This window comes from Hibiscus syriacus, unplaced genomic scaffold, assembly GCF_006381635.1.
Source record: "Hibiscus syriacus cultivar Baekdansim isolate YM2019G1 unplaced genomic scaffold, ASM638163v2 tig00009942_pilon, whole genome shotgun sequence".
Classification (NCBI taxonomy): domain Eukaryota; kingdom Viridiplantae; phylum Streptophyta; class Magnoliopsida; order Malvales; family Malvaceae; genus Hibiscus; species Hibiscus syriacus.
The window spans coordinates 125,746-149,543 of record NW_024062205.1 but is presented as its reverse complement, the minus strand read 5'-3'; the positions used below and the strand labels follow the sequence as shown (position 1 = coordinate 149,543).

At 33.8% G+C, this 23,798-nt stretch overlaps 1 pseudogene; it reads right to left on the bottom strand.

The window, feature by feature from the left end:
* Positions 1 to 8,641: 8,641 nt before the first annotated feature.
* LOC120203406 lies at positions 8,642 to 11,635 on the bottom strand (annotated as a pseudogene).
* Positions 11,636 to 23,798: the final 12,163 nt, after the last annotated feature.

The window sequence follows — 23,798 nt, the reverse complement described above, 5'->3', positions numbered from 1 at the left end:
TAGAGAGTCCATCTATCAGGAACCATATCTGTAACATGGCGGTACAGCTCTAGAAATGCCTTTGCAAGATCTTTCCATGATCTAATATGGACTTTGGTTAGTTGAGTATACCACTTTAAGGCTGGTCCTGTCAAATTATCTTGAAATGAATGAATTAACAATTTCTCTTCTTTCACATGACCTGCCATTCTGCGACAAAACATGGTAATATGGGACGAAGGGCATGTATTACCATCATATCTTTCAAATTCAGGAACTTTGAACTTGATGGGAAGATTAGGTCTAGAACTAAACTCAACTCGCTGGCATCAAACCCATAGAATGATTCAGTTACCTCTACGGATTTTATTCTTTCCTCCAAGCTCTTGATCTGTCTGGTCAATTCTTCATTGATGTTTTCTTTCTCATTCAACTCATTCAAATCTGGAATTAGATGCTCAACATTAAACTCTCCTATCTTCACATCTGACATAAGCAGATTTTTGCTTGAAGACGCGGGATCCACTTGTTGATTTTCATTAGGTTTGGTCTCTTGAAGTGCTGAAGTGCGAGCATGGATTTGCACAGGTGTGATACCAGAATAATAAACTGGTTCCGGCGGGAAACCTAAAGGATACATAGGTTCATGGTCAAAAGATACAAGATTTTCATGAATTTTCCCAATAGTAGCTTGCTTTTTGAGCATATCTTCTATTTTCTGCATCATACTGTCTTGTGAGTTTGCAATGCTAGCTTCAGTTTTTTCTAACTTCATTCTCATTTCTGCTTGTTATTTATTATGCTTTTCCTCGAGACGTTGTATTTTATCCTCCATTTTCTTAGTTTCTTTTCTAGTACCGTAGTGGTGTTGAATTTCTCGTTTGGCCAGGATAACTGCGATTAAAAATCCTTTTCATATTATTTTTTTCAAATTTTACTTAATGAATGTTTATCTTAATGTAAAATAAAAATTATACATAAATAAAATAATGCAATGAATAATGAATGTATGCAAAATTAATGTATGCAAAAGGTATTGATCCCAAAAAGTTAACTGTAATAGAACAACTTCCATCGGCATACAAAAGTTTCTATATAATAGTTCATAACTACAAATACGACATAGTTTTCCTATTAAGCTCTATGATTTCCTTCATCAGCCATGACATCTTCTTTCTAAACTTATAAACTGGATCAACATGGTGCTCAATAATCTTTGCTTCAGCAGCTAACTCCCCAACATATCTGGCAACTTCGCTTATTTGTACCATGGCCTCGAATACCATATTACTTATTTCTTCACTTCTTTCTTCATAGAAATCAATAGATTTTTGCCATTGTTCATTAGTTCCCTTGAGAGTTTGCTCTAACTCAGTGATTATGACTTGACAATTGTGCAGAGTATTTTCAAGATCTCGGATTCGTCTTCGTAGTGAAGTGTTCTCCTCATAACTCGGTTTAAGATCACTAGGTCCTAAACGAACCTTCTCTTGGAATAATGATTCCTCAAGTTACAAGATATAATCATTAAACTCTGTGTTTTTGTTTATACACTTATCCAAATCTTCTTCAAGTTTTGTTCGTGTTTCTTGTGTCCTTTAATTAAGCTTCTGGATTTGCACATTTTTGTTTTTACATCGTTGCATCCAACTGTTGGCCACCTCTTGCTCTACTTCGAGTCTGGTATTGAAGTTCTTTCTCTCCAAATCCTATTTTTCCTTTTCAACATCGAACTCATCAATCCTTTGGCCTCTAACTTCAAGTTCAGCAATCATATTATTCATTTCAGCTTCAAATCCCTTGAACATAGTTTTTTTTTCTCATCCTCAAATCTCTCAAGTATGCCATTCTTCATATCTTCTAATTCTTTGGCTCGATCCCTTTCTTTCTTCATTTTATTCATAATCTCACGACTTTCAGCTTTGTGCTTTATAATTCGCTCTCTTTTGTCAACCTCAAGATCTTCCATTTTCTGCTTTCCTTTCTCAAGGCTTTTGAGTAAACAACTATTTTTTCCTTTCAAATCTTCAACTCGACATTTTTCAATGTTCAACTCTTTGGTCATCTGTGTTGTTGTTCTGCTCGATCCTGATGCTCTCTGGGATTTTTACAGCTCATGGTAATTCTTCTTTAACGTTCTGAACTCACCATCAACTTTTTCTTTGTTTTCCCTCAACATTGTGCATTGTACTGAATGAAAGTCAACATCAACGCCCAACATAGCTTTATCTCAACGCATTTGTTCTAACTCTTTCGACCAACCTTGTTTTTCTTCTTCAAACTCAGCTCTTAGGATTTCAATCTCTGATGGAACTACCCGAATGTGATCTTTCATATAGATATCCTCATTTTGGTATGGTAGAGGAATATTTTTGTTTTTCCTGACAGACCTCTATTCTTCATAATCAGGAGTTAACATTTCTTTTGCTTCTTTGACTCGAATATAGAAAGTTATTTTCCAAGCTTTAACGACATCCATGATGTTTCTTTTGTAATTTTTGCTATGAAATGCAAACTCAGACGAATGTAACCCATCAGTAACAGGAACAAATTGACGACCCTCGTACTGCCTTATAACCAGAAGTGGTGCATATCTAATTCCTCCCCACAATCCAAGCAACATCACCCAGTTATAGTCACCACATTTGTAAAAGAATTCCCTTTGAATTTTCCCATGGCACGCCAAACGATGTCATTGCTTTGCAGATTTCGAAGGGCATTGATCCACATGTCTTTCGTGATTTCTTTCGGCCATTCTTTCTCCAGAAACTCTTTCAAATATGAATAATCCGTACTAAAGCGACAATATGAAACCTTTTCTGTCCTCCAAAAATGGCTACGGATCCATACATATAACAATTGTGCACATCCCGAAAATCGTCCACCTCCCAGTCTTCTACAAACGCTTAAAGATTGAAAAGTCTCAGCTAAAATTACAGAAGCATGATTGACATGTTTTGGTAGCTGCTCAAAAAAATCTACTACTGCAGCTTCAATGTATCCCAATGCTTTCGGGAATATGACCATACCATATATACCCAGAGCAAAGAGATCAAATCGTACTTTATCATATGGATGACTCTGAATAATTTCTTTGATGTTGGTCCAGGCAATGCCTTCACCTTCGCCCTTTTGTTTCGTACGGTCCACTACCCATTCCTCTTATACTCCTGCAATCTTTGCTAATTTAACTCGGAAAGGTTAAGTTTTAAATGACCTTGAATAAATTCAATTCTCCAAAGCCCCTTCTATATGTAGCAAAGTTGTATACTCTTCAATAGTATGAACCAAATCCTCTTTATTGAAAGTGAAACAATTATAACCTGGATTCCAGAATTGAATAAGGGCTCGAAGCAATTCATCATCAACTTCGACATAGAGCAAATAGGGGATGTCTCCGTAAGCCTGATAGAACTGTAACTTTTTTTTCGACTCCCAACTCTCCCAAATACCTCGTAGATCTTGCATATCATTTCTTTTTAGAGAAACCGGAGCATAACTTGCTAAATTTGGTACATAATAATCCTGCAAACTGTCTCCCCCTTGTCTTTGTAAGTCCTCAGACCACTGTCTCACTTCTGAGTTTGGAACTATTTGATTTGAACACTTTTTATCCATAGATGAAGGTTTTCCAATAAGATGATTAACTCGAAGATCAATACCTTTAATCCTGTATGATGTTATGCAAACAACAAAAATAAAAGAAAACATAAAAAGAAATGAATTAGTTTAAATAATAAAGAAGAAAAAATTTAATTTAATGTCTACTCAAATATTTCTATTTAACATGCTTTCTACATAGCATACTTTAAATAATCTAAATTCACATGCAATTTATTTAGCAGAGAAGTAAATAAATAAATTAAAAGGAAAAAGTTAGAATTCATTTCTCCTTCGTGTACGCCTATTTTAGACAAAATTTTGGCATGGCTTCAGATCGGAAGAGTTTCTAAGCAAAGTTTCAATTCTAAGAGTATAGGTACATGAATTGTCCTTGTTAGTGCCCCCTTGGGTTGTCAACCCTCAATCCTAGTCCACTATAGACTTAAATGGATCGAGTTCAATTCGAGAGGACACATTTCTCTATGCCTGGACACAGAGAATAAATTCTCACGAAGACATAGAGCATATGAACCCCGAAAGCTACTTGCTAGGTCTGACACGGAGAATAAATTCTCACGAAGACGTCGCTTTCACTCCCACTTAAAAGGGACAAATCTCAATTATAGAGATTATGTTTATGCAATGCAAGTGTAGTGTGTGAGAAGAAATTTTCAAACCTTTAACAAACAAATAAAGAATGAAATTTAATATTTGAAAATAAAACAAAATAAAGAAGAATATATATAAAAAAAATAGTATAAATATTATAAGTATATAAAAAATATGAAAGAAAAGAATTATAAATTAAATAAATATGAATTTTAATTTCTTATTGATAGAGACAATTTATAATTGATTTTAAAGCTTGACCAGGTCCTCAGCATAGTCGCCAAGCTGTCGTAACCGATTTTTGCCCGGGTACGAAATTTTACTTGGCGGGAAAATTAAAATGAATAAATAAATTATTTTGGTTTAAAATAAAATATTTTGGGAGTCGCCATTGACCCTTTGGGTTAGGTAGGTCAAATACCTAAAAATAACCTTTTAAAATAGTTTTTAAGAAAACATAATTTAAAAGATAAAATGATCTGCGTATAACAAAAAAAAATAGTAAAAAAGATATTCGTGGTCGATTACGTTTAGGGAATGATTAGCACCCCTATAACGCCCAAAATTGGTACTCATTAATTATAAATTATCTCTATTATTGGAAATTTAAAAATTCAAAAATATATTTAATTCATAATCCTGTTATTTCAAATTTATTAATATAATTTTAAGAAAATATATTAATATCTCTATATATATATATATTATTTTTATAAATAAGATATTTATTTACTTAGAAATATCAGAAAATGACTTCTAGGTGCTTTAAGATAGCCTTTTTCTTAATATTAAAAAATAAATAAATATTAATAAAACATTTCTCTAAAAAATAGATTAATATAAAAATAGGATATTTATTAAAAATATCAGAAAAAGAATTCTAGTTGCATTAAGACAACCCTTTAATATTAAAAAATACATATTAAAATATGATTATTTTTCTTAAAAATAATTTATATAAAATTAATTTATAAATAAGATTATTATTTAATATAAAAAATAAATTAATAAATATTATTTATTATATATATTTATATGACTACATAATGATAATAACAATAATAATTAAATATATTAAAAATAAATATATAAAATTAAAATATAACTAAACAGTGACTAAAATAAGTAAAATTAAAACTATAGTATTAAAATATAAAAAGTAAGAAAACTTGTAAAATAAATGAAAGTATTAAAATTAGTGACTAAATTATAACATATTAAAATTAAAAACCCTAATTCATAATTAGTTATTTAAAATTACAAAGGCTAAACATGCTATTTTACCAATTTATTAATTTAGTGACTAAAATAAACTTATATCAAATTCGAATATTAAATTAAAACAAATTAAAACAAGTTGTTCGTGTTTAAAATATTAATTACTAAAGTTACAAGGGCTAAATCAATTATTTTACCTAAAATATATATAATTATGTAAAGGACTAAATTATAATTAATTAAAATTTGAATACCAAATTATAATAAATAAAAACATGATGTATGGATCAAATTGCAAGTTTTTAAAGTTATAATAGCTTCGAGAATAGTTTAACCGTGCGCAAAATTACACAAAGGCCCTCCCTTAAACGACGTCGTTTAAGAGATGGTGTATATACCTTATTATAGCCGGCCCTTTGGGCCATTTTCTCATTTTTCTCTTTTCTCTTCTCTCAGTTTTCTCTCTCTAAAACCGAGAGAGAGATTTCTCTCTCTAAATTCCTCCAATCGGAGGAAGGCCGGTCGCCGACCGGTAGTCGTCTGTCGCCGCCCGGTAGTCGTCTGCCGTCGCCAACTCCGCCACCGCCTCCAGTGGCCGGAAAATATTATTTTACACAAAAATAAAGCCCCGATCTCCCCAAGGCCGAATCCGGCCTTAGTTTCCCATAAAAGACTCCTAATCGGAGTAGATCTAAGAAAATACCTTCGGTATTTTCAGTTCTCCAGCAACGTTTGGTGTTTCCGGCGATGATCGAGGCTTCAAGGGTAAGTTCTCCTTCTTCTCTTTTTTTTTTCTCGAATGGTTGTTGTTGGGTTGTGTTTTGGTTTCCCTCTGTTCTCTCTTCTTCCTCTGTCTTTTTTTCACAGGTTCGGTCGATGGTTTTATAGCCATCACCGACGCTCGTCTTGGACCGGGTAAAAGGGTGGCAGTTTGGTGAGTCACCAAACTATAGTGGTGACTCACCATAGCCCTCAACGTGGACGACGTTCCTTGCTTCCTCTGGAGGCTCCCGTTGAAGGGTGGCAACGATTGGTGGAGGTGTCAGAGAGGCAGTCGACGTCGTGGCTCTAGGGTTATGATACCCTAGTGTTTCATCTGTAACCATTTGGACTGTTGGATCAGGGTTAGATCCAACGATGAAGAAGTAAGGCGGTGGCTGGGGTTGAGATACAAACTCTAACTTAGGGTTTCTTGTTGGGCCGGTCTGGGTTGGACTCTTGTAATTGGGTCGGTCTGGTTTTGGTTGGGCCTGTTTGTAATAATATTTTTTTATTAAGAATAATAATAAATAATAAATAATAATATAATAAATAATAATAAAATGAAATGAAATGAAAAAACTAATGTCTACCGCACTTAGAAGCAATCCTAGAATTACTAGTAAGGTGTTGCGATCATTGCCTGATATATTTGTCTGTCTTGAAAAATACCGACGATGCTTTCTTAACGTACTTGCCGATTTGTTTCTCGAGCTTGTGTCTAAAGCTCGAAACTTTTGGAATAAAGCCGCAACGTAGCATAATGATGCTTTCTCGGTTGTTATGTTGTTGTGCGACATCCAGTGCCGTCGAACCGGCCTGATTCGTGGCGTGCTTATCGGCCTTGCAGTCTAATCGTAGTTTCAGCATCTGCTTAATTCATAGTCTGAGATGATCACTTAAAATGCCCATGACGTACAAAAGAAACTACGTCAAATTAATTAGGTATAATTCCAAAATTAAAGGGAGTAAGTGAACAAACCTGGCGTTGACTATTGCTAGCAACCATGTGCAATGCAGTGTTTCCATCGTCGTCTTTCTGGTTCACCACTTTCCGATAATAATCTTTCTTTCAAAGTGTTGGAATCAGGACTCGAAGAACATCCAATCTCTTGTTCCCTGCTGCAATATGCAGAGCGGTGCGATTCTTAACCGTAACATCTCCAACACATTCAGGACAAGCCCCTAGAAATCTATCCAACAGGCAGTCGTGGGTTCCGGCTTTGCATATCAAGTGCAAAGGAGTCTTACTGCTCTTCCCTACGACGCGAACAAGATCTTTTTCCCTTTCAACGAAACGCAACGCCATCTCTGTATGCCCATTTTTAACCGCAAGGTGCATCGGGCTTAAGCCGTCTTGGTTTAGTTTCCGAGCGAAGGACGGCTTCAAATTCCTCGTCTCCATCGCGAACCGAATGCCCTTCTGCTGTGGCGATGTGTAAAGGCGTGTCGGCAAACTCCGCCTCCTCGAAGCGTCGCAAAGCGTTTCCGTCTATGCGAATCAACCTGTACAAATCACCAACGTTTCCGGTTCGAGCGGCTGCCATAAAGCGTTCATCCATGTCTGGAGGAAGGATCGATTGACGATTGAAAGATTAAAACTTTGGTTCTGTATGGTTCGTTTATTGCAGCCAACAAAGAAACAATATAAAGAGAGAAAAGGCTGACAACAAGTCTCTCTTTTTTATTTTGGTGTTCTTCCAGGCTTCGCCTTCAGTGGAAGATAAAGGCGAAAAAGGGCATTCTGAGGTCTGTCTCCATTTTTTAATTACTCTTTTGCCTTTGTTCTTCTCTTTTTAAGGTACATTATCCCTTTAATTAACTTAATTATATTATCAAGTCAACTTCCTAATGGGAGCCAGGATCAAGTTTGACCAACAAATTGCTTACATCTATATATCTATACATCATTAGATATGCTGGAATTAGCATTAGCAACAAAATTATACAAAATTGAGGGGCTAAATTGAAATTGAAAAAAAAAATCTTAATTGATTGAGGAGCATGTGGTTCAAATTTAGTTAAAACAGACCTAAAACATAAGAGGTATTGAAGAAGCAAGACAATTAAGACAAAATAGCAAAATAATCAAATTATTAAGCTAAAGACCAAAACAATGTCATTTTGAAATTTGAAAAATCTGAATTCAACTCGAAAACTAAATCAAGCGATTGAATTGACTTGAATAATTTAATTTAAATAACTCAAAATTCAAAAATATAATTCAATCATTTTTTTAAACCAAATCGAATTTTCTCTCACCCTAATTATATGTTTTTCACATGAAAAACTTGTTGAAGCACTTGTAATCAAGCATATTTCTAGATATCTGATACATGCTAATGTCTCACTTAACTTGGAATTGGTGATTTGCACAAGGGTTTTTAGAGGAATATAGGTGTCGATTGTGCCTTTGATCTACATATTATCTCATCTAGTTGAAGATCAACTTTGTTTGAAATTCACTATGTTGTTTTAATCCCATCAATAATGGAGCCTACTTTCAGAAAGTTCCAACAAAGCACATGCATAGAACAAAGAAGGGGATATAAATCGAGTATCGATACGAATATGCTGAGGAATCGGCATTTACAGCTTTTGCTGTTGATGTTTTTGATGAAGCTGGAGGCTCGCACGGTGAATAAGAGCATCTGAAGGAAGAAATGATGTCGAACTGTTAGACTCAAAATTAAAGAGAGCTGAAATTACGAGGTCCTGTTCTAGAGACACCTCGCCAACGTGGTGACGGTAAGTTGGGGAAGCGACTCGGGGCTTGATCGCCGACTAGATGACAACGATCATTGACAGTATGGCGAAGGCTTAGCCTCTTATCATCAGGAACCTATTGCACATAGGGTTGTGCTGGTCAAGTTCAACCCTCCAAATGACATCAAAACTCCTTTTGCCATGACATAAAGCCTTCGCTAATCACATCGACATCCACATGAGGATGTACAATATGAAAACGAACCCTCACCAATCATGTCACCGTGCTGGTGTTGAGAACCCTCGTGACAAGGAAAGCTAAAACCCTATGGTCGACGGATATCTGGTGAGAGCCCTCATGGAGAAAGGTATAAATAGGTCTGTTTCATTGCCTTCAAGACTAGGCAATAAGTCTGCTACTTTGCTCATTTAATTCTCCAGCTTCTAATACCTCTGACCAGCATTCCAACCTATCTCTTCCTTCAGACTCTTGGCCTCCGTGAGAACCTCCATTCCCTCTTAAAGACATCAACAGTAATATTTCTTCCGGGGGCTGTCTGCTCTACCATAAGAAACTTTCACTCCCTGAGAAATTAGAAGATAGAATTCCGAGTTCAGTACAAACCAAGAACATAAACTAAAACTGTGCCTCAGACGCCTAATCATATGATTCGAAACAAAACTCGAAATGAATTACAAGACTCTTGAGAAAACCGTACTTGGAAAATCGATCCAAGCCTTTTCAATCCTTTGGCCCGTAAAGCCTGAACTTTCTTGGGTACATCAGGGTCTTCAAGTACCTGGATAGCAAAAAGATCAATAGCAAAAGATAACAAAATTTTCATTGGTTTTTTTGGTATGAATCACATAGATAAAGTTAAGGAAGAAAACTGTTTAGTACTTACTGCTAAGCTGACGTTAAATAAAGTCGTTTCAATATCAACCACATTGACCTTCCAAAGGGATTGAAGCATTGCATCCTTTCTATCTTCGAAGGTTCTCATTAAGCTTTCTTCTCCGTTTTCTCCTTGGTTAGCTTTCTTAAGCTCTTCTTGTATCTGAATCAAATTAACAGCACCTACAAAGAGATATACATGCACATACTTGCCCCTTTATAATATGGAAAAAGGCCTTGAATGCCATCAAATATAAGATCCAAACCCCTTTAAATTGCAGAAAATTGTACCTGAAGCTGCGATTACTTGTGATTTTACACGGTGCCCTTTTTCGCCCACCCATTCGGCTAAAAAGGGTACATTCATATACTTTTCTTTGCCGAGTTCTCTCGCACCTTTCCTCCTGCAAACATATCCAATAGTACATAGCATTTCCTCACCAAAAGCTGAAAGTGTGGAAAATGTAAGTCAATGGCTATAGTTAACATGTAAGTCAATGGCTATAGTTAACATGTAAGAAGCAAAATAAGATAGTAGTCATGATAAGCTACTGGTAATGGCAGTAGGTAAGAAGCTTACCAGTTTTCAAAAGTCGTTGTGCTTCGGAATTTGCCCAAGTCATAAACTCGTCGGTTTTACCATCAACAAACGGCTGAAACCTTTTTTTTCAGTAATATGATAAGCCTTTCTTCCCTTTCTTTCTGCAATGCCTGCAGGGGAAAAGTAATACAAGTGTAATTTGAAAAGGAACACATTTAGAGGAGAATGAAACTCATTGAGAGGGTTTTACCGCAAGCTTTTCCTTAAGCTTTTGCAAACGAGCTTCCTTATCTAGTGAACTATCTTCACTTTCAAGTTTAACAGAAACCAAAGTAGCCATTTGTAGTTGCCCGACATATTCATCGAAGTATTCACTTCGATGAAAGCCATTCCGAACACGGCTGCAGGAACCAACATGGAGTCTCTGTCACAGTAAAAATATGAAGTCAGTTTGAAGGAATGAATAAGGATCCATCCCATTTTTTTATAGTCTGGGATGATTACAATGTTGTATCTGTTCAATTTTTTTTTTTTTTTGCTATTGACAGCGTACACAAATTCTGAAGACATAACTACTCGAACCCAAATTCTCTAACGATTTGAAAATGACAATTAAAGGATATAAACTTACGGTTGGAATCCTGCCTTTCCATGTTTGTCAGATTCTTCACGTTTTGAAGGATCACTTAGAACCTGGTAAGCTTCAGAGAGTGCCTATATGCATATATAATCAAACACTGAAGATAATTACCATTAAATTTAAGGAAATGAAGATGAAGAACATGATTTCACTACTATGACTTTCGATTACAGCAGTTTCAAAACGTTAAAACCCGATAGCTTACATGAAATTTCTCGACAGCCCTTGGATCTCCGGGTTTTTTTATCAGGGTGAACATGCCTTGCCTGAAACAGACCAGTTATCAAACAAATAACAATTCAGAACATTTTCATTACCCAGTTTGAACTTTCAACGAACATCTGAACGGCAAATTTTACATCCAGAAAAAACCCAAATTCACAAAACTATAAATGGATCTTTATATATATAAAACAAAGGAACCCAGAAACGTAAACATGATGCAGATTAAAAAGAGAAACCTACTTTTCGGTAATAAGCCTTCTTGATCTCAGCAAAGGATGCATCAACATCGACACCCAATAGATCGTAATAAGAAGTATCCCTCATCATTGTTATAATATTCTCTTGGCACTGCTTTTAACATCATAATTTAAATAATAATAAAAACAACAACAAGATCTATATAAACAACAACAATAATAATATAATTCAAATCAATAATGAGATCATAAACAATAATCAATTCAGATATATATTTAAAAATAAGGAAATCCTACAAGCAATGGTGAATGGAACTTACATGTGAGATGAGGAGGTTAAGGAAGTGGAAGAAGAATAAAAACCCGGAGATCAGTCCTGATTATAAAAGGGAATATAACTTGCATGGTATGAAACCTAAAGATAGATAAAAACGAATTCGAGTTTACGCGGGGGAAGATCCCAAGTGTTCAATGGTTACGTGTGTGGGAATAGAGAAATTATTTTATGGTCACATCTCACCAAGTAATTTATGGTCTTATTTAATAATAATCATAAATTTTAAAATAACTATTATTTTTTATTTACAAATAAAAAATAAGTGAATATTCACTTTAAAAAAATAAGATGAAAAATTATTATTAGTTAGGACCACAGATAACGTGGTAAGCAGAGATCATCTAATATTTTTTTATAAGAATGTGAGAGAAAGTAAATGTATAGAAGAAAGTCGAGGAAAGAAAATAATCGGTTAGTCTAATGAGATAAGATACTAAATCTCTTAAGTAAGATTAGTGATTTAAATTCTAAGTGATTACGAATAAAGTAAACTAGATTAAGACGGTCGCATTTATCTTTGTAGTACTTATTAAGTAAAATTAGTGGTTCAAATTTTAATAATTACGAATACAATAAACTACGTTAGGGTGATTGTTTTTGCCTTTATATTATTAAATCTGAATTACTTGATTAATAGATTATATATCAATCATCATGAAAAAAATGTTGTTGTAACGTCCATCCCTATTGGCTTCGTGTGTCGTGTTGACAATGTAAAATGCTTCAAAGAAGCTTCCTCTCAATCTTCATTACTTTATTTTAAAGTGAAATTGATAGATAATTCTGCTCTACGACAGTATTAATATATGGTTAAAGAAAAATTTTATCGAAAATATTAATATTTTTTTAATATTTTCGGTAAAGCGTTATTTAAAAAATTATTATTAGTTAGGACCACAGATAACGTGGTAAGCAGGGGTCATCTAATATTTTTTATAGGAATGTGAGAGAGAGTAAATTTATAGAAGAAAGTCGAGGAAAGAAAATAATCGGTTAGTCTAGTGAGATAAGATACTAAATCTCTTAAGTAAGATTAGTGATTTAAATTCTAAGTGATTACAAATAAAGTAAACTAGATTAGGACGGTCGTATTTATCTCTGTAGTACTTATTAAGCAAAATTAGTGGTTCAAATTTTAATAATTACGAATACAATAAACTAGGTTAAGATGATTGTTTTTTGCCTTTATATTACTAAATATGAATTACTTGATTAATAGATTATATATCAAATATCATGGAAAAAATGTTGTTGTAACGTCCATCCCTGTTGGCTTCGTGTGTCGTGTTGGCAATGTAAAATGCTCCAAAGGAAGCTTCCTCTCAATCTTCATTACTTTATTTTAAAGTGAAATTGATGGATAATTCTGCTTTACGACAGCCTTAATATATGGTTAAAGAAAAATTTTATCAAAAATGTTAATATTTTTTTTAATATTTTCGGTAAAGCGTTACTTAAAAAATTATTTTTTTACCGAAAATATTAATTTTACTACTTAATTTTTGGTAGAAAAATAACATTTTAGGTAGCGCCCATTATTAACATTTTCGGTAGAAAAAAACAATATTTTAGGTAGCGCTCTACCGAAAATGTTAAACATTTTAGGTAACGTCCAATATTAACATTCCGATGAAAAAAATAATATTTTAGGTAGCGTTTTACCGAAAATATTAAAAAATATATTAACATTTCCGGTAGCGTCTTCCCTTCGTCATAAATTAAGACTGTCGTACCTTAGACATCGCCAAAATTGACTAAATTATTTAATTAAATAGTTATTTTAGTCCTTATTCTATTTTTTTCAAAGTATTTTGTATCAATATTTTATTTTAGGATAAAATTCCTTATTTTAGAACTTTTGTTTTTTTGTTAACTAACGGTTATTATTTACGAAGGATATTTTAATCTCGAAATGGGATATAAAAGAAAGAATATGAAACATTTTTTTTATCATTATGTCGTGTTAAAATGATAAAAATTCTAAAATTATAGTTAATATTTAATTTATTTAATTTTAAAATTAATAATAATTTAAATTAAAAATACAGTGTTCATGGTTTAATTTGTTAAATGATAAAATTTAATAATGACTTGAAAAATATTTAAACCATGTTTAGGGACAGAGTCTTTCCCATCATACACATGGCTCCGTTCTTGTATCGTAGAAGAATCTTTACATTTTAGTTTAGGTGAAAATGCATCAAAGAGGTCTCTGTATTTAAAAAAATAAGTGGCCCTCGTGTTATTTTCTTTCTCAATGTGGTCATCCAACTCATGAAATAAATCAAATGTGGCCATTTGACCAACGTTTTTCACCATTGACTGTTACGGTGTCGACATTGCAGTTCGTTGTATTAACGTGACGGTCCACGACGCTAATGTGGTAGTCCACAATAGTTGATAATGTGGCGGATGACATGATAGATAGACTAAATTGTAACTAAAACATGGCATATGGACTCTCACATCAGCATCCTATACTATCATGTCAACACCTTGAATTGTCACGCTAATACCCTAACGGTCAACGATGAAAAAACGTTGGCCAAAGAGCCACATTAATTTTTTTTAGTTTGAGGGTCACATTGAGAGAAAAAAACAAATGATGGCCATATTGATTTTTTTCAAAAGTACAGGGACCTCTTATCCTTTTTACCTTTAGTTTATGAAATATAAAATTGTGAATATGTATTTTACACTTTGAACTTGATCTTAGGTATCTCATTGGTACCTCAATTTCTTTGGACATGTTTGATATTTGAATTTGATCTTAGGTACTTGGTTTTAAGTACCTAATTACCATTTAAACTTGAAAATCATCATATACATTTAGGTATAAACGAACAAAGCATTCGATAAATTGTTCATATAATTTTTATTTATGTTTGTTTATTAAGCTAAATAAAACAAATTTTTTGTTCATTTATTAAATGGTTGACCACAAATAGAGGTGTGCTCGATTTATTTATGTTCGCAAACAAACTCATTTATTCGTTTCTCATTTTCCTTTTATCTTTTTACATTTTCATTGTTAGTGAAGGTAAGACTAAATTGAATATAATGTGAGCTTTGGAGTTCAAACTGTGAAGTCTAAAGAAATTAAGGACCAATAATATAGTTTTACCATTTTTATTTGGCTTGTAAATAATAGAGTAAAAATAGAGTGTTGGTTGATGAACATTAAACTAACGTTAAACGAATATGTTTGCAAATGTAAAATGAGCATGCTCACCGATGTTAAATGAACATGTTCATAAAAGCTAAATAAACGAATACGAACATCTTAAAAAATAAATAAACGAACACGAATATGATATTAAAAATTTAAATAAACACGAATATGATACTTAAAATTTAAATAAACACAAACCATACATAAATACCTTTAAAAATAAATAAATGAACACAAATATAATTTTATTAATTTAATATGATAATTCAAAAACTTAACCTCACTAAAAGTAGGTTAATACGTCATCTCTAGCAATCAATATATATTATGTGTCCTTAAAGTTAGGCCCCTTAAGTTGGCCATAAGTACCTAGTGGGTACCATTTTTCAAATCTATTTGATATTTTAACTAATTTTATTGTCTATTTAATACTTAAATTTGAAAATTGCGACAAACATTAATCTAAAAGTTAAGTCCATTAAAATTGCATTGACACGTCACCCACCTTCAACCAGTCAACTAATGTCATATATCACAAAAAATAAACATCTTTATTGATGTAATATACTTAGTTGAGATTTTAACAAAAAATTAAATTAAATTTTATTAAAAACAAAAGAAAATACTCAATTAAGAGTTTTATAACTTGTTTTAATACACTCTCAAAACTCTCATCTTTCTAACTTTATTAGACGATGGATACTTATATAAGTTATAATTCAATTACGTAGTGTAAAATTAAAGGGTTTTATACTCTTTTACGATAATTAGACGAGGAGAAATCAAACGCTGAGATTGATGGTAGAAAATTAGAAAATATTCAATAAAAAATAAAGAATTAATCACGACCTTTGATATTTTTTCATCCAACGATCCTAAAAAGAAAGATGAAGCTTTGGAATTGCATAAAATTGGATAGTAAAATTTCCTTACCTCTTCAACGACGGGGTTAGAAGCTCTGATTGGGGAGCAATATTAAAACTTTTGAACAAATTATTTAAAGCAGAGTCAAGTCAAAAAAGAAGACATAGTGGGTACTAAATTAGGGTTATATTATAGAGAAAATAACCTCAGTGACCAAAAATGCCTTATAATATACGATTTTAACCAATTTTTTTTAGATTTGCCAAAATGACCAACAAAATCGCAATGCGATCGCTAATTCGCAACTCGATCTCAGGTATCGCAAATCAATTTCCAGATTCGCAACGCGAACTTCGACTATCACATTGCGATTTACATATTCGCATTGCGATAGTCCAAGTTCGTGTTGCGATTTTCCAAGTTCGTTGCGATAGTCTCCAAGTGCGTTGCGATAGTCTCCAAGTTCGTTGCGATAGTCTCCAAGTTCGTTGCGATAGTTTCCAAGTTCGTTGCGATAGTCTCCAAATTCGTTGCGATAGTCTCCAAATTCGTTGCGATAGTCTCCAAGTTCGTTGCGATAGTCTCCAAGTTCGTTGCGATAGTCTCCAAGTTCATTGCGATAGTCTCCAAATTCGTTGCGATAGTCTCCAAATTTGTTGCGATAGTCCAAAATCGCAACGACTGGTGATATTGCATTTGTTTCTTAAGAATTTTCTTTAAAAATATAGTATTCGTGCGGACGTCTCGAAGACACGTATTACCCCGACCACGACCACGACCACGACCACGACCACGAGACGAGACGGACGGCGGCGGCGACGGCGCGCGAGAGTCCCCCTTGTTCTCTATCACTCAACAAGGAAGTGGGAAAGCCTAGCCTTAAATACCATTCCCAATAATGTTTCCAATACTATGTGGGATTGAAAATTCACTAGCACTTTAAATTATGAAGAAATGGAAGAAATTTTTGGTTTACATTTACAATAAGCCTCTCGTAATCCAAGAACATGCTTTACCAACTTAACAAAACAATTCATCACGATATTGTCTACTCTGCTCGGTATTTCGAGCAAGTAGTAAATGTTGATTATAATTGAACTTAAAGTGTATCCGGAAACACTATTGGGAACAAGTGTTGGTAATGCTCAATCCCACATAGTATTGGAAACACTATTGGGAATGATATTTAAGGCTTGGCTTTCCCACTTCCTTGTTGAGTGATAGAGAACAATGAGGACTCTCGCGCGCCGCCGCCGCTGTCCGTCTCGTCTCGGGTCGTGGTCGTGGTCGTGGTAATACGTGTCTTCGACACGTCCGCGCAAATACTATCTTTTTAGAGAAAATTCTTAAGAAACAAATGCAATAACGAACTTAGAGACTATCGCAACGAAGTTGGAGACTATCGCAACAAAGTTGGAGACTATCGCAAAGAATTTGGAGACTATCGCAATGAACTTGGAGACTATCGCAACGAACTTGGAGACTATCGCAACGAAGTTGGAGACTATCGCAACGAACTTGGAGACTATCGCAACGAATTTGGAGACTATCGCAACGAACTTGGAGACTATCGCAACGAACTTAGAGACTATCGCAACGAACTTGGAGACTATCGCAACGCACTTGGAGACTATCGCAATGAATTTGGAGACTATCGCAACGAACTTGGAGACTATCGCAACGAACTTGGAAAATCGCAACGCGGACTTGGACTATCGCAACTCGAATATGTAAATCGCAATGCGATAGTCGAAGTTCGAGTTGCGATAGTCGAAGTTCGCGTTGCGAATCTGGAAACTGATTTGCGATACCTGAGATCGCGTTGTGAATTAACGATCGCATTGCGATTTTGTTGGTCATTTTGGCAAATCCAAAAAAAGTTGGTTAAAATCGTATATTATAAGGCATTTTTGGTCACTGAGGTTATTTTCTCTATATTATATTCTATCCCATCCAAAACAGGTACTAATAATGTAAAAGGCAATGAAAATGGTGTGCAATAAAATATGGCCTTTTTCCAGACTCCACAATTATTAAAAGGGTAAAGTATATAAATAGTCCCATACTTTTAGGATACTTGCATTTTGGTCACTTAACTTTTGAAACTTGCAATTCAATCATCAACTTTTAGTTTATTTTCAATAAGGTCATTATCGTTACCTCCCATTAGTTTTTGCTAACGTGGCACCTAACTCTGTTAAACCCCCGTCAATCATCTTTCTTCTACTTCTCACACCTCCGTTCAACTTTTTTTTTCAAACTCATTGATTCCTGTCAACACACATTTTCGTCCGGGTACAACACTCTCAACAACCTTGATTTAGTGGGATTCAGAAAATAAACATAGCGTTAGAGTTTTACTAGGATTCAAACTCCTAAAAATATGATAGAGTTTTACTATGATTCAAACTCCTAAAAATAGGATAAAGTTCTACTATGATTCAAACTCCTAAAAATAGGATCCAGAAGTATTATAAATAGACATTGTAACTCACTATTGTAAGACACGATTTACATACAAAATACAGAGGAAAGCACGAAAAAATACAAAGGCAAAGCTATTGTAAACGATTCGAAAATGAAATAAAATGTAACATCTTTTTTACCTTGATTCGTTCATTTCTCGCATGTGCATGTTATTTTTCTTGAGATTTAGTTCGAATAACCCAAAACGTGAGTTGTGTCGATGACCAAAAAGGGGTGGGGTTTCGAAGTTTCGAACCTAGATCTACCCCCGAGACGTGTTCCTATTTTTAAATATTCAATTCTCCCCCCTAAATCCATTTTAATTCGGCCTATAATTTTTTATTTTTCCTTTTAATTTGAGCCCTAACCTTTTTTCATTCAATTCGGTCGCTTCATTTTATTATTAATGTTTTTTATTTCTTATTTTTTAATTCCAATAGTATGTTTATTTTTATATATATTTAATTATATATATTTATTATCTATTATCTATTATTATTATTTTTTTTACATTTTTTATTATTATTTATTCTTTCCTCATTTTATATATATATATATATATATATATATATATTCACTATTATATATTTTATATATTACTATATTTTTATCACTATGTATATATACTTTTGATATTTGTATTACTATATATTTTGGTTATTTGTTATTTGATTATATTGCATATATGTATATTTTTCTTTTTTTCCTTTTCTACTTTATTTCCATTTTTATTTATTTTATATTTTATTGATGTTCATTTTATTACTTTCTTTCTTATTTGTTAATTGTATATAGATTTTTACTATTCTATCTATTTTTTATTTTATTTATTTTATTTATTTATTATTTTCTTAATTTTTTTATCTTCATGTTGAATCCCTATTTCCTTTTTTCTCTCTCAATTGTATTTGTTTTCATTTCTCTCTCTCTCTAACATATTTCTTGACTTTTGTAAGAGTACACTTTTAAAACTATCAGCGGTAAGTAATTTGGATCGTTATTTTACCTTTTAAATTAGACTTATAATTTTCTTAATTTAAGACAACTGGAAATTACACAGTACCGAAAGGGCAGTTCAAGGGTACTAACCCTTCCTTGACTGTAACCGACTCCCGAATCCGACACATCACTGATAAGATGCAGATCAGGTAAGAAGTAAGGTATCTGGTCAGCCCATTTTGTTTAAAATAAATGATCGGTGGTGACTCCTAATCATTTAACCCAAGTCGAAGCCCAATTCCGGGCGCACCCGAAAGACGGTTACGACAGCTTGGCGACTCTGCTGGGGACATGTAAGTGAGTCAGGCTAAGGTAGTTTCCAGTTATCTTTTTAACGAAAAGGATAAGTTTAAATTTTAAGGTAACATTTCGATCCTTATTGCTTACTTTTGATTATATTTTCGAGTAAATAGTTGTACTAATCGTTTTCTAATGATTTCAGCCTCCCAAACTTGTTTTTCACTTAAGGCTCTAAACCTGAGCTCTGAACCCTATTTAAGTGGGGGTAAAAGCGACGCATTCATGTGAATTTATTCACCGCACATGCCTAGCAAGTAGCATTCGGGATTCATATACCTTATGTCTTCGTGTGAATTTATTCACCGCACAGACATAAGGGAATGTGTCCTCTCGAGTTTAACTTAGTCCACACAAGCTTGTAATAGGCTTAGGACTAAGGGTATGGCAAGCCCAAGGGGACACCAGCAAGGAGAACTCAGGTACCTCTTTTTTAGAACCTAAACCGAGAGAATATAGGGAATTAGAGCCCACCCTAAAAACTCATTTCCAAACCCTTGGCTGTTTTGATATTATTTCATGCTTTATTTCATATTCAAAGTATGTGAACTAGAAATTTATGCGGTTAGGACTTGTTCAAAATCAACTTGCGGGATAGAGATCATGTCTGAGTAGGAATCATGAGCATATGGGGTATATATCATGCGGGGTAGGACTTTTATTTTCATGACTGATTTTATTATTTTTGTCTCACTAACTCTTTTCATTTTTGTTCTTTTTTATTTTATTTTCATCATTTGCATCAAATAAAAGAGATGTTGATCAACCAAAAACGTGTTTGTTAAACATAAATAATTTGCATTAATGGACAAGGGGGTCGTAATACAAGAGATGAAAATGCAGAGGACAATCTACAAGGTGACTATGTGTCATATTCAATCCAGAAGACGTGGTGCCCACAATTGAAGAGTATATTACTCTGCTACATTATAAAGGACTCAGAAATAACCGGGTCAACATCAAGCATAATGAAAGTCTATCTTGGAAGAATTGACTGGCAGAGGTTGCAGGGGCAAGATGAAGGTTATTGATCTTAGGGGTCCCTTCAAATACAACAATGGCAAAACGATAGCTGAAATTAGAGACCATTGCTGACGAATTCAAGAAACAGACAAATGAATTTCACATAGTTCTTATCAATTGAGGGATCCAATGACGTATTCGTTGAGAACATGTTCAACAGAAGATAAATGCCAGAGATGCAGTCATTCAAGACTTCTTGGACTAGTACAAAAAGCAACTCAACATTTGCACAGTTCATCAAGAGAAGACGGAGCAGTTCAACAGGTTATTCAACCGGTGACAGACGAAGGCAGAAGACTAGTCAACATGTCAGAAGCTGTCAGGATATTTTTGTCTCTTAAAAGATAAAACATTTTTGTCCCCAATAAGGATTATTTATAATAACATACTTGTTTTTGGATCAATGCCTCGAGAATTTCTTACATTTTTGCATCTATATTTCATTTTAAGCATTTTCATAAACATGAAATTTCTTCATGGAGGATTCAATGAAGTTGTCCTAATCACGTGACACCACATAGAAGCGAGATTTTAATAATTAAAAAAATGAAATCAATACAGTGGGAGCCTTATCAGCTGATTGTTGGACAAAGCCTGTCAGGATAATCTAAGAACAGAATCCCCATATCCTAAGGGCTACGATGTTGAAGTTGTATGCAGTTACCACATAGGAAGCTTCAAATACTCCTCAAAGAACTATAAGGCACCGAAGCGCAAGATCCAAAACCTAATGGATTCAGGGGTATTGATAGCCGAAGAAGGGGACATTGCATATACCATTTGCACTTAGAGCATTGTTTTGTTTGAACACGTCTTTGATCTTTCATGTTTGCTTAATCTTTTAAACGATTGAATTTATGCTACTTTCTAAGATGAAGCTATTGAACAAATTTTATTCTTTAGTTCTTCAAATATTAAATGAATTAAGGATTCTTTTAATTCTTCAAGAATTATAGATTTTTGACATATGGCAAGATAAGACCTTTCTTATCCTATCTTAAATCCCAAAATAAAATACCTTGATTCTTTACCCAAAATAACTCATGGTCATTACCAAAAGACCAGATTTTGACATTATCACCCTTTGAAACTTTTGAACGTTTCTTTTAGTTAATAAAGTCACACCATTTTCTTTTTAGACTCAAAATTGACATTTTTTATACCATTAAAACCCAAGACATTGAGTTGTTCTTTTGAACATGAGCATTCTTCTAAGACACAACTTGGGGCATCTCGCAGGGAGCCTGAACATTGAGACATGTCCGGAGCAAGAAGCAGAAAGAAGAATTCATTTGAAATAATTCTATCATGCATTAATTACATTGTTTTCATGTGAATAAAATTAATCCTGAAAATCTATCCCCTGGGGATACCTTTTATGTGAAGACTTCTATGTATGAAATGATGAACGGCTTTCTTTCTTCATCACTTCACAACAGGAGAAAATATATATATCCCTTGTGTCCCCTTTTGAGCCTATAGTATTTTTCTTCTAACTCAACCCTAACCAAGGATCACCCTCCACACTGGGGGGCAAGGTGAAAAAAATCAGCTCACATGAGTGAAGACATCAATCTAAATGAGATACTAAATGCCAAGTGCGAAGATCCAATCAGAACAAAAAAAAAAGAAAAAAGAAAGTAAAAAGCAAAAAGAAAACAAAAAAGCAAAAAGCAAAAACAAAGAAAAAAGCAAACAAGACGCATATGCAAAGATTCACTCGATTCAAATGACGCGTCGAGATTCAAATTATGAGATTGATCAAGCACAATCATTCTAGAATCACTTTACTCGAAGATCATGGAACATCCAAAGAAAATCAAGATAAATACATACAAGCAAATTCAAATTGGGCAAGACTGGATTGAAGGCATCAGAATGAATTGATCCTTGGTTCGATACCCTGAAACACTTGTTTGGGCCTATTTATCCTTTTCTTTCATAACCATGAACCATGGCCTACATTACGTGCCTTTAAAGTCCATTCTAATCATACATGAAGTTTTAAACAAAAGAGACTATCTTCATATTTCATCCCGCCCATCAGGATTAATCTGTATTTGCAAAAAATAGTGTAATTAATGCATGATATAGAAAAATAACAAAGGGGGTTCAAGACGTAAATTTCGAATGACGTCTTGAAACCAAATGAGGATTCGAGTTGAAAACCTGAAAAGGCAGCTCGAATACAAAAATTGGGCAGTTGAGGCGATCACACAAATTCCTTGATAAGGTATCGCACAATCCGAGCGTGACCATGAAAGCTGGGAATCAGAGAACTCTTCCAATAGATGAGCATACAAGCTACCCCATCAAATCTTTGAGCATCAAATAAACAAAAATGCCAAACCTTTGACCAAACACAATAACCTGAGACTTTTTTATCATTTCTTTACTTAACCATTTCCCAAAAATAGATTTGATCTTGGCATGTGTCAAATAGCTATAATTTATTGAAGGATTAACAATGTAATTAATTCTTTGATATCCAATGAACTCTAGTTTTATGATTTGTCTCAATTGTAAAACCGTGAAAGGTGTAATATTTTTAAAACTTTTGATTAAACATTTTTCGAAACTCTTTTTTGATATTTTTAGAACTTTGAAAATAAAAGAGAGAAAAACATTTTTTTCAAAACAAGACAATCTCTCTAAAGTGGATATTGGTAAATGACATGTGGCTCTCAAACACAAAGCTCATGCTTAGAAACAATGTTGAAGCAAGAAATGAGGAACAATGAGGGCATCTTTGAAGATTCAACATCAAATACTGGGACAGTTTTTGAGATTTAACATCAAATGTTGGGGCATTTTTTGAGATTCAACATCAAATATTGGGGCATCTTTGGGAATTCAATATCCTGATGTGAATTATCAGATCTTCCGAAGGTCTTTCCTCCATGTGCAGGAACCAGCAGGCAAAAATGAGATTTTGTCCGATGAATAAAACAAGAACTAATTCATTATGCATGCATTGTAGAGCATCATTTTCTTCACATGCATAATTTTTGTAGCTTTAGAGTCAAGTTTCAACTTTAAGACGAAAGATATTCGATTCAAAGCATATTCAGAAATTGATGGTGGTTACTCAACTTCACAGCGAAGGGGCAACTATCTATCGACAAATAACTTTCCAATTTCATTCAGAGTCAATTTTAACTTCACAGCGAAGGATATTGGACTCAAAGCGACACAATTTGCTCGAGAGTAGATTTTAACTTCACGACGAAGGATATTTAGCTCGAAGCCAAACTTCACAATAAAGGGG